General features: G+C 38.2%; 1 long non-coding RNA gene across 1 annotated transcript; it reads right to left on the bottom strand.

The window, feature by feature from the left end:
- Positions 1-1,289: 1,289 nt before the first annotated feature.
- On the bottom strand, positions 1,290-11,007 carry LOC135417625 (uncharacterized). Its single transcript, XR_010432147.1, has 5 exons — positions 10,339-11,007; positions 9,097-9,257; positions 8,620-8,690; positions 2,891-3,066; positions 1,290-1,694 (listed from the first exon to the last, which is right to left on the bottom strand). It is a non-coding gene; the product is annotated as an uncharacterized LOC135417625 (long non-coding RNA).
- Between the last annotated feature and the right edge of the window lie 950 nt (positions 11,008-11,957).

Raw genomic sequence — 11,957 nt, 5'->3', positions numbered from 1 at the left:
TGTTTCAGTCCCATGATCACTGGGGAAGTCCAGAGGTAAAAGGCAGGTCCAAGGCCAAGCCAGGAAGACAAGCCACTTCTGAAAGCTCTCAGGCTGTGCTACCACATGTGTGCCACACGCTGCTCAACACTAAGCCACTTAGAAACATGTAATCCATTATATTCAAATTTATGTTAGCTTATATTATGTTTATTATTTCAAAGGAGAGTAAATTCTTAACTAAATCACACCAGAATTTCAAAGAAAAGGCAGACTCAACACCATACTTGAAGAACTGTGACTGCACTTCCTATGCACATTAGACAAGAACCACAGAGCTCCTGAATATTTTTACACATCATAGATATGCTATAAAAGAAATCCCAGATTCCTTAAGAGTCCAGTGTGATGATGTTTGCCTGGTCTGTAGGGAATCCAGGATTAATATTCTGCTGTGACATTCTCCTACTCCTCACAGCTAAGTGACTTAGAACATCATGACTGCTCTAGGAGACACCAGCCAAGTTCTGAAACCTTCTGTCCTGAGAATGCTTTCCCAGAAAAAGATTACCCAAACTTGCTCAGTTTCAGGAAGGATTTGCATTTTCAGATATTTTCACTTATAACAAATCAGGGGTGTTTTGAGAGGCAGCAGGAGCCACTTTTTAAGAAACTTAACAACTCAAAAGACAAAATTCTGAAGCAGCTTTAACTTCTATGCATCATAACTCACAGTCTAGATAGGCAAGACTGATGAAGAATAACAGAAAGAAATAATTATTCCTTGAGAGGAGGAAAAGAGAGGGGTAAAGTGCTTGCCCAGTATATATCTTTTGGGTAACCATCTAGTTAGTACCTTATTCAGAAGGCTATTTTAGCTTTTTAAAATGCATTCCTCTTGCTTTCCATCCCATATAACAAACACTAGACAGCTGCTTCTATTCTCATAAGTGTGAATCTTTAATTCTTCTTCTCTCATCTGGTTTAAACAGCAGAGTATGATTTTCCTGTGATAAAGTTCTGGAATCACAATATATAAATCTATTTGTGATTTGTAAATGTCAGTACATAAGGTACTTGGGCATTTGATTACTGACTGCCTCAAGCATATAAACTAGCTTATTAAAGCCTTAGCATTCTTGTCAGAATTAACTCGTCTTAATGCTTCTGAAAACATCTCTCCCATGCAGAAGTAATTTCCTTCAAGGTTTTTAAATATTCTTTCATTTAAGCTACTCCATTTGTCATTGTAAATGGCAGAATTTTTTTCAAAAAGACCTAGTTGACACCAAACTCACAGGGTCACATGCTCAGAGTATTTGACTCCTGTAATTTTGAGGGACAAATATGAAACAAGTAGAAGTCTAAAAGTCTTCAAAGAAATCCCAGTCAAAGTCATACACTAGCAGTGCACACAACTTCCACATCTGTGAATATAAATAGGTATTCAGGCCAAACCTGTTAAGTAAAAAGAAAGCTCCTTCCTTCCCACCTGATAAAATTTCAAATATTCACAAAAATGTAACCAACAAATATCATCTAGTCCCTGCTGGTAAAAGAAATGATCTCTCCTCTGTAATCCATCTCTCGCTCCTCTTGTTGTTTGATGGAGCCTTCTCTCATCCTTCTTACTGAGATTCTTCTCGGTGGAATTCACCTTTGCCTTCTTGCTGCTATCACTGAATGGCTTCTTCTGCAAATCTCTTTTTGGTCCACTAAAGACAAAAGATAAATGTCATCTTCAGCTCCACAAGCTTGTAACTTAAAGCAACCTCCATGTACATTTTTTACTTTCTCTATACTCTATAGAGTGTGTATAGTCTATACATAAAAATGGCACTTCAGACACCCTGCATGGCCACAAAGAGGTGTGGCAAAGCTTCAGTGCCTCCGTTGCACTCAGGTACAGACACAGAGGGACAGGTAAAGCACATTCCCTATTGAGACCTGCTCTACTCCAGCTGTTCCTGTCCTGTCCTTACACTGCTTGGAAGTGTAGAAAACACTATAAAGCTACATAGTGCAATATAATAGAGAGGTATGAAATATATTTTTAAACAGACAGCTTGATTTCTGTTTTCCTTGTCTAATCAGGACTACTTTTGCATATTAGCGTTTAATCCTATTTTTCTCAAAGCTAATTCAGTAGTAGGAAGATCAAGCAATAACTAATGAAGGTGAAAACATACTTTGAATCTAACTGATGTACTATGTCCAATAAGATAATCACTCTTGGATTCATGCAAAAACATTATAGAAAAAAATTGTGTTACGAAGCTGAAAGAAACCCCCAACCCTATAACTTCCAGGAAGTTACTTATTGTTTTATTTTGTGGGTTGGGTTTTCTCTTTTTCCTGAATTTCAATTTTGAGCCACAGCAAGGCAACTCCATTTTCCCCATAATTTAGAACTGGCAGCATGACACACTTCCAGAGAAATTATCTAAAATTCTGCAATTTTTGGGATCCTCCCTGGATCCCAGAAGACAATAGTAACAGTCCCTTATATTCACTTTCAGTTAAATGGAAAAGCCATAGGAATCCTACTGTTCTGCCATGGGATAGTGGAAGGCTTCCATGGTCAGTGCAGTATGCAATTAGTGAAAAGCATTACTTTGGAGTACCTTGTCAGCACCCTGAAGGGGGAATTAGATGTTCACAGCTGACACTCTGCCTACTTTTTCACAAGCTGCATGGAAATTTTACTCCACTGAACAATGAACAACAGTGAATTTGCATTGCACATTTTTATGCTGTTTTTATGATGAAATTAGAAGTAGGACTTGCAGTGTGATGTAATATTAATGGACACGTCCATGTATATGTGTAACTGGCTTAAGAAGAAGTGTATAATCTCTTCAAAAACAAACCACAGTAGTGTTAAAGCAATAGCTAAGGATTCAAAAGACACAGACATATGTGGAGATGTGGATTTTCCACAGAAGTCTGAGGAATTAAATATCTACTGAAGATGAGTTTGATTTTTGACACTTTGTGTGCCAAAATCTGCTTCCACAAACTGTGATATCGTTAGTCTCCAGAGCCTCCTGAGCACTGCAGTGTCTCCATGGCTGCGATGGGATCTTCCTGGGTAGAGATAAAACATTCACACCTATCAGAGACCTCGATCCACTGCGACAACTGCACACTCCCACATGAAACCCCTCTAGTATCTCCCTTCCTTGGTTGTCACAGCAAAGGGCACAAGCTCAGTTTGGACAAACTAAGCAGAGGGAGGGAGTGTGAAGCTGAGCCATGAATCAGAGGTGGCTGCTATGAAAACGAATATTGAAACATTGCAAAGCTAGCTGGTAAAACCAGAGATATTGCAGTTCCCTCATGGATTCAGTCAGTGCATGGCAAGGCCAAGCTTTCCTTACCCCTTCAAAGAAGGATCAGCTGCAAGTACCCAAACAAGGTATAGAAATTATACAAAGGTTTTGGAAATAAAGAAAACTATCTCCAACTTACTTCTTGCACTCCCAAAGAATGTAGCACAGAGAACCACGTATTAAGTAGCTGGCTGTGTGCTGACTCTCCTGCATGGAAAATGTAAGGACAAGCATTGAATACCTATAGAGATTTGGATTCAGTTCTAATATATGGACAGGTTTTTTTGCACCTAAAAGGAATACTGAATTCCTGTAGAATAAAAGGACAAGGGCTGAGTTTTGGTAAACTGGAATGCTTTTGGTAATGCAACACTGGCAGACTGGACCCAGCAGACAGTCTTGCTCTATTTGCAAGGAACTGCTGATTATTTTGCTTCCCTTTTTTCTTGATGAAGCTTGGACAGCCCTAAGAAAAAACCATGCTGGGATAAAATAATCACAGAAATTTTTTTCTCTGAAATTCAGAAATTTTATTTAAAAACAAAAATATTCTCAGGTATTTTGCTTGTCTGAAAAGTAAATAAATATGATTAAAAGAAAAGAAACACATACGTTCACACTTAAATTACTATTTGTACAATACCTACTTATGACATATTTGTCTTAGGAAATTAAATTAATTGTTCAACCTCACCAGTGAAATTCTACACTTGTGCATCCTGCAATTATAGCAATTTTGAATTAATGATCTACTGATTCCTGATTATTAACAGTTTAAGAGTTATGTGATTAGCATTTTCAATTAAGTAATACAATTCATGAAGCTGATTAAGGCAGCAGCACACTTCTCTGGGCACGTGCTGTATTTACAAGTGTGAGTTATCACCTGCAAGCCTTAAGGAGAAGTTACACATTAAGGAATTAGCCCCACATTGGTGATTTAAACCATATACTAGATTTTTCAGTGAGGACTTTTGAAAATTGCCACAGCCTTACAATATATGGATCCATAGTTATCACAGGTTGGTGTACATTAAGCACAAGAAAAAACTATAGACACAGCAGCTCAAAGAAAGGACTCATAACATGAATATAGCTGCTTAGCCAAAATTTTAAATCCCCTAAAATCCAAATAGCCTCAGGGGATTGGATCTAGTCTGCTTGTTGTATTATGGCAAACCTACAGTATTATCTGTTCCATGTTACGTATTCTTTTCATTAAGGGATAACATACACTGTGCCTCCAACAATAAATGTGAGGAATTAATCCTTACTTCCCACGAGCTTCAATGATTGTAACTTCTCTCTAAACATCACAGACAGTGAAATTCTCAAGAGGGAATCTCTTGTTTTAATACTGAGGACTCAGTTTCTAGGATTTCACAAATCTGTAATCCCTAATGCATGTACTATAAATTTATATATTTTCTTACTACTGTCATACCACACCAAAGCAAAGTTTTTTGTTACGTGTATGCTATGGACTTCTCCTGGGCTATGGAAAGATAATTTTATTATGTCAATCAGCCATTTTTATGGATAGACAAAACCAGGCAAAGAAAGGAAGCTCTGCTTCCTACACTAGACAGAGACTGGTGACTAGATTATATGCCGCTTTGAAAAAACCCCTGTAGGACTTTCAGAGAGGATCTCAAATCAAATAAAGCTCATCATTAGAGGATAGGTACTTATTTTAGACTTCATCCATGATCTTTCTGTGTTTACATCAGACTTTACTTGCCCCATATTTGCACCAATGGACTAGTACAGTTGATGTACATTCACATGAAATGACCATTTCAACATAAACACTAGGAATATTCACAGAGATATTGATCTTTGATTTAGCCCTGCCCCCCTGTGGTCCTCTTATGTAGTTTTCTTTTATTAAAAGTATGACTGCCAAGTACTTAGTAAAGTCAAGGTATTTCTTGCCACCTTCTATTCTTATTTTTAGTTTTCTCCATCCATGTGTTCTACAGTCTCACCTTGGTCTACCTACCATCTTCACTCCTTCCCATTTCTCATCCCTATTTCAAGTGTTTCTAACTATGACTGCCAATTTCTAAGTAGATCCACACAAATCTTCCCACAATTTGTCTATGGTGTGTGGCTGAGTCACTGCATTTTGATAAGATTCATTGGTTAGCAGTGTTATCTGAGCACTACAATTCAGAGGAAATTACAATTCACAGTGATTACACTGGACTGGAACAAGAAGTAGGACAAATTCTCAAGTGTGTTTCTGTGGATGAGTTCTTCTCTCAGGAATCTCTTTCCTCCCTTGTGTATGAACAATATAAAGTAGAGCAACAGTAATCCCATTAGCCTAGGAAATTTTGAACATCTTGACATCAGCTCTAAAACTAAAAACCCGGATGTGAAAACGCTGCCTGTAAAGTTGGCCAGCCTCCTACTCTGATGACCAGAGGTCAATCTGTCCTTTTTGACTAGCAACACACCCCTTTTTCCTGACACTGCTGTAGTCTCATGTCTATGGATCTCTTTGCTGGAAGGATTCCACCTTCCTTGATTCCGTTTTGTTTCTTTGTAGAAAGTTTGTGCTCTAAATCCTGTGCTCCATCTACTTCACACTGCTCTGTCTCCAGTAGGCTCTTACAGTCAAGGATCCATGGATATGCTTCTCTTCAGGGCCCGTTTCATCAGGAACATGAAATGATGGCTTGAAACAAGCAAAGCAGAAAATTTTCCCATATGAAATAGAGTATATTCCATTTCCCCAGTATATGTAATGCCCTATGTAACCCTAGCGCCAGTCAGAAATAGTTATAAATAAGTACTTATGACTACAGATGCTGACTTCTGGGGATAAACTACTTAATCATGAGCTAATGACTCTCTTACAGTCAGTTATTCCAGTGCCAGACTCTGCTGGCTCAAGTTGCCCTATATGCCCTTGTGTTAATTACTTTGACTAACTACAGAAGCAACTTATTAAATTTACTGATTGCCCTGTCTATAAACCAATATTTTACAATTCTTCCACATCCATAGCCAGAGCACTGCTCTCTTTATCTCTGATAATTTTTCATTGGCCTTTATTGCTTTTGTACAAATTCAGTGAAATTTCCCTCTGTTTACAGGGCCAGCACACCACACTAAGATTCAGTGACTGAGTTGTGCATGTTTTGTTGTAGCCCCCTCCAAGGGACAATTTTTCTTCCAACTCCAAGGTTTCAACATTTGGCAAGCAGTAAAATAGACAAATATTATACAGCTTTGATATTAAGATATATGGGACCTTATTCTGTTTATGTCTTCTTCCAATGCCACTGAACTATTCCTGCAATTTGCAGAGAGGCTGTCACAGTTCAGGCATTATTAGCAGTGCCATTTTCAATTTCTTTCAAGAACAAGTTAATGTCATTATCATCACTATGTATCAGTACCCCCCTTGAGCTGTCAATTATGAGGGAAGAACACTAATGTAGAAGTCAGACGCATCCTCAGCATTACTAATTTTAATGCCGGTGTATCTATTAGTCTGCATATGTATGAGGAAATAAATTATTTCATCTGCTTCTTCTACATTATATTTCCCATCTCCTCCCATCACTAATTTCTGGAATTTCTGCTTATTTTGGTCTTTTAAGACCACAAATTTAAATATCTTTGCTTAATGTGTCTTGAAGCAGACTAAAATGGTCACCCTTCTGCAAGTTGCATTAAACTTTGGTCTCTCAGGTCCAGAGCAGGTGATTATCTTTCTCCACTTTTAATTAGTATAATTACTTATCTCTGTGCTTCACCAGCTACTTATGGCAGAATCTAGAGCAGGCAGTGACACAGTATTGCTCCTATTACTACAGGGTAACAATGGCAAGGTTTCCCATTCATTTGAGAGACAATCTGAAATGGAACAGAACTCTAATTTCTGGTGCCTCTAATGCATTATCTTCCATATGTGTAACTCCCTTTAGCTCGTCAGACACCCATCTTGAGTTAAGAGGTTGTGTGGTAGCACAGCCAAGAGTGCTCAGTAGGGGAGAATTAAGGGGTCATTAAACACCTTGGTACCAGGTTCTGGAGGGAATGCAACTTAATTAGGATAAGGACCCGAGGCTTTCTAAGGTACAGTGACTTCCCCAGACTGTTTTAAAGCATTTCAGTATTGCCTAGAATTCCAACCAGATGTTTTGCAGCTCAGTCCCTCCCATGCAGCATGTCACACGCTTTGCAAAGGAACTTTAAGAAGGCAGCACCTGATTATACCTGAGATGACAGACCATTCCATGGTCAAGTGGGAAATTTTTAAGAGTCATTTACCTTTATTTGGAGCAAAGACTACAAAGAAGAGGCAGAAAATGAGGATTTCAGACCTTTCTCTGTATGATAAAAACCACAGTGCGTTTTAAAAAGTTGTAATGTTATTTATATTGAAAACATGTATACTGTATTCCAAACATTTGAACCATTGTAGAAGAATAAAACCAAAGAGCAGTTTACTACATTGCAGTTTTGTCACTGAGCTGCTATTTTACCAGGCATTGGAATTTGATAGTTATCCTGTATCAACATGTAGCACAGAATTTTGTGAGTCAATGATGTTTTGGCAGTAAGCCAGACAATAAAATAATGAGGGATTTGGGTGTGAGTTAGAGATAAATGATCCAGAATATTAAAGAAAGAAAGGAAAAAAAATTTAAAAAAAAAAAAAAAAAAAGAAAGAAAAATAAATATAATCGACCATAACAGAGTAAAAATCACAATGTTTTAGAAATTACTGATCTTTTTTCTAATACTACATCTAGAAATATATTGAAGAACCTAAAACCAAATGGCTTTATTTTCAGAGATTCTGAGCATTCGTTCACACAGCTGGACTGGTTTCTGTTCAGCTCAGATGGTATTTCTTTCCTTGTAAAAGAAATAATTTCCTACACTACTGTGTGTCACCTCTCACAGTGTTATGACTACAAGCAGCCAAAACCTAATGATGACACAGATTTCTGTTGGAAAAGGACAATTAGGTTTTTTTTTAAATTATGTTCCATGGTGAAAGCTCAATTTTTGCACATTTTATAACGCTTTTCTTCTGGGAACCTGGGTCAGACTTTTCAACTTTGGAGTAGATTCAGCTTGGAAGCATTTAAAATGTTTCTCCCAAGGAACCAGAAGCTTTATGAATCCCACTGTGAACCAAAGAATTCAGGGTCAAAGCAGTGCTTGGCATTTAACACATGTAGTTTCTTTGTTACAAACTTGTGATCTTGAAAATTGCAAGCTTTCTGTTCCAAGATGGTGATATTAAGTAAAATTCAAAAGTCTCAGTCCTACCAAAACTCACATTTGCAATTATGTAGTCATGAGATCCAATTATTCAGCTGCACAGCTGCTTTTTGAAGAGGGAGGTTTCACCTAAAATGAGAAGAATTACACGGCTTTTGGTTATAATCTCTTGGAGATCACTAGGAACACGTTTCATTTCACAAAATGAAATTTTTAGGATATTAATTATAAACCTTTTCTCTCATAATTCTGGATTGCAACTCTGGACTAGACATTAAAAAATTTTTTTTTAAAAAATGTGGAAAGGAAGCTAAGACTCACAGCCAGCTTGAGACAGCAAGATCCCAAAGGACCACTGTTTCTTTATATTTCTGTAGAGCTCCTTGGGACCATTTACTTGAATGCATAAAAATAACCATTAATATGGCACAGCAGAGTTAGAGGAGTCCCAAGACACATATGTAAGCTGATTTGTAAGGAGCAGAAGATAAAGATTTGTGTCTTTTTATCTATTTTTCCTGTAAAGAGAAATTACCTTTTTTCAATCCACATTTCAGATAGTAAATTATTTGTTATGGAAATTTTTTATAAATATATATTCCTTTGTATTCCTTCCACTCAACACCACTCTGAGAACGGGGAAAGAAGAACTTTTCTTCATTTAAGTCACGAAGGATTGAGGAGTGTTAGAACCACCTATGAGAAAAAACAGAAAAACTGATACCTCTTCCCCTAATCTACCTTTCCCAAAAGAATGAAAAGCCCATATCCTAACTTCCCCTCCAGACATTTTCTAAAGCTTGCTCTGCTTTACCTCCCCAAGTATTTGATCAAAACTATTTGCTCAAAAAAAGCAAAGGTTAATGACTTCCAAAACCTTCTCTTTACAAATGGATCAATAAAGCCTCCAGTGGCAAAAAGCAGCTCATCTCTCATTGCCATCTCAGTATTTGCATTTTCATCCACTTACAGCAATCAGAGGCACAGGGACCCTGCTGATCTTGTGGACTTCCCAAGATATGTGCTAGAAGGAATAATGTGTGTGTGTGGATAGATACCTGCACACCAGAGATCACCAAAAACACAACATAAAATAATCAGCTAATACGTAGTCTAAGTAGGAGAAAATAATGTCTTTTATGTAAATTTTATTAAAAAGTCCTCAGGATTAATTTCTAAAAGAGGTTTCAAACGTTATCTGTGGATTTTTCTTTTCCTGCTTCTTAGTAGTCAGCATTGATTGGCTGGGGTTTTGTATAGCATCGTGCATGCAAACGAGGTAGAGTTGTTGTTAGCACTGGAAAATCACCTGCCACTAAGCTGCACACTGTGGATGCAAATTTAACATGCTCATAAATGGAAAACTTGAGAGGGGTACAGAATGTCCCTATGGCTACAGCTCAGAATATTAATCAGTTTGAGATATATTTAGACTGGAAGAGCTGGGATTAATAACATCTCAGAGATAATAGATCTTTCTTCTTTAGATAATCGATCCAGCTTTTACTTTATTACTGTTTTATAGCAGTGTGGTGACCCATGTGAAACAAATAGGAGGTTCTGAAGTTTCCTACTGAACAGCTTTGCCCACATTTCAAGATCTCTCTCTCATCTCAAGCAGTGTTTGTGGCCCCAGATGAAAGGTGAAAGCCTGAGGGGGCAAAAGTAGTCCAGGATGGGATTTTCAAAGGCTGGATCAGGGCATCATCTCAGATTCAGAAGGCCCCTTTCTCTCCTGTACCCACCCCCAGGGTCAGAAAGCTCATCACTGACTTACCCAGGGTTGCTCTTCCTCACCACTCCAGCACTGCCAAATTCTTCACTGAACATCAATATGGCTTCAGCAGGAAAGGCCAGGAGGAAGGGTAACTCCAGAATCCAGTGGTTACAGTGCTCTCCTGGGAAAAGGAGATGCAGACATGAAGCATTTCTTTGCATGCAAAGGGAGATCTGCTACATATCAGGTTTTCTGATATGTACAGCTCATGTATGAGGTCACAGGGCTCCTGCCTTCTCCTCATCTTCCTTGACTGGAAAGTGAGGTCACGTACTAAGAGAAAGTCTCACGTACTGGGAGGTACAAAACACTGCAACACTACAGCTATGCTGGCTCCTATGAATCAATCTGAACTACAGCATTTCTGCTTCAAAAGGTTGAAATCCAGCTCATCCCATATTTTATCTGCATGTTTCTCACATACCCTGGCTCTAACACTTGTCTTATCCCACAGAAAGCCAGTGCAACTCACTAGACATGAAAGCTATTCAGAAGATACATTTGAATTAGGAGGGTGGCTTAGGAGTCTCGTGAAACCCTTCCCCAAGTCCTTTTTTCAGTCTGAGTCCAAGATTAAAAGACACCCCACTCCTCAGTGTCCATCTAGGGTCAGCCACCTCTCTGAGCAGCTTGCTTTATTGTCCCCCCTTCATGTTTGACTCAGCATTCCTGAATCTCCTGCAGGCACCAGGATATGCATATCAGCAGTAGCTTTGCCATACCTGCAACTCAGGTCTCTACAGGCTTTTATGTGGATGCCTCCCACTGTTTTGAGTTGAGTCAGGAGCTTAAATAACTCTGAAAATTTGATCCTGTAAGTCTTCCTTTCTAGCCTCAGCCCTGAAAGTTTCAGTCCCCTATGCCAGGAACTATCATTATTGGTTACAAAAGGCTTACATTCAGTCCTTACTGATGACATAAATACAGGACTTCAATTTCTGAGAAGCAATTTTGAAATAAGAGATAAATATGCCACAGCTCCTATCCAGCATGGTTTCCAACTTATTTTACTGCTGACTGTCAGCATGAGATTTTATACAACCCAACCTAAAATACGAAGTTTATCATGGAACTGCTGATAGACTCTTTGTAATGTGTTATATGTTAATGCTTTTCAAAGTCCTCACATGCAATTTAATTTTAAGAAAAGGAACAGACAAGGATGAAACCTCACCACTAATACAGTCTTTTCACAGTAAAAAGATCTTAGGGTATTTCCACATATACACATTACCCCAGGGTAATTCACCTTTCAGTGTCTAGCAAGAAAATTGCTATCTTCATTAAAAAAATTTGCCTCAAGGAACTTGACAAAAGTTGAACTATTCCATTAATGAGATTTTAATGAGCTACCCAGTGAGATGAGGGAATTACAAGAGGATTTTATTTTTTTCTGTTCTACAACTACTGTTTTATCACAATGGAATAAATACATCTCCACGAATACATCTGTTGTTCTCCATGGTTTTGCAGTGGGGATAAATTAGACCTAATACTTCTTGTTGAAATTCTGTAGTGCTGGTTTCAAAAACACCTTTATGCTTTCCTCTCAACAGCAAAGACCTTGTAACTGCAAACGCTGAAAGAACCAGTGGGATTCGTCTTCAGATGCCATGTTT

This window comes from Pseudopipra pipra, chromosome 7 (assembly GCF_036250125.1).
Source record: "Pseudopipra pipra isolate bDixPip1 chromosome 7, bDixPip1.hap1, whole genome shotgun sequence".
Lineage (NCBI taxonomy): Eukaryota > Metazoa > Chordata > Aves > Passeriformes > Pipridae > Pseudopipra > Pseudopipra pipra.
The sequence above is the reverse complement of the archived record's forward strand: the minus strand, read 5'-3'. Positions and strand labels throughout refer to the sequence as shown.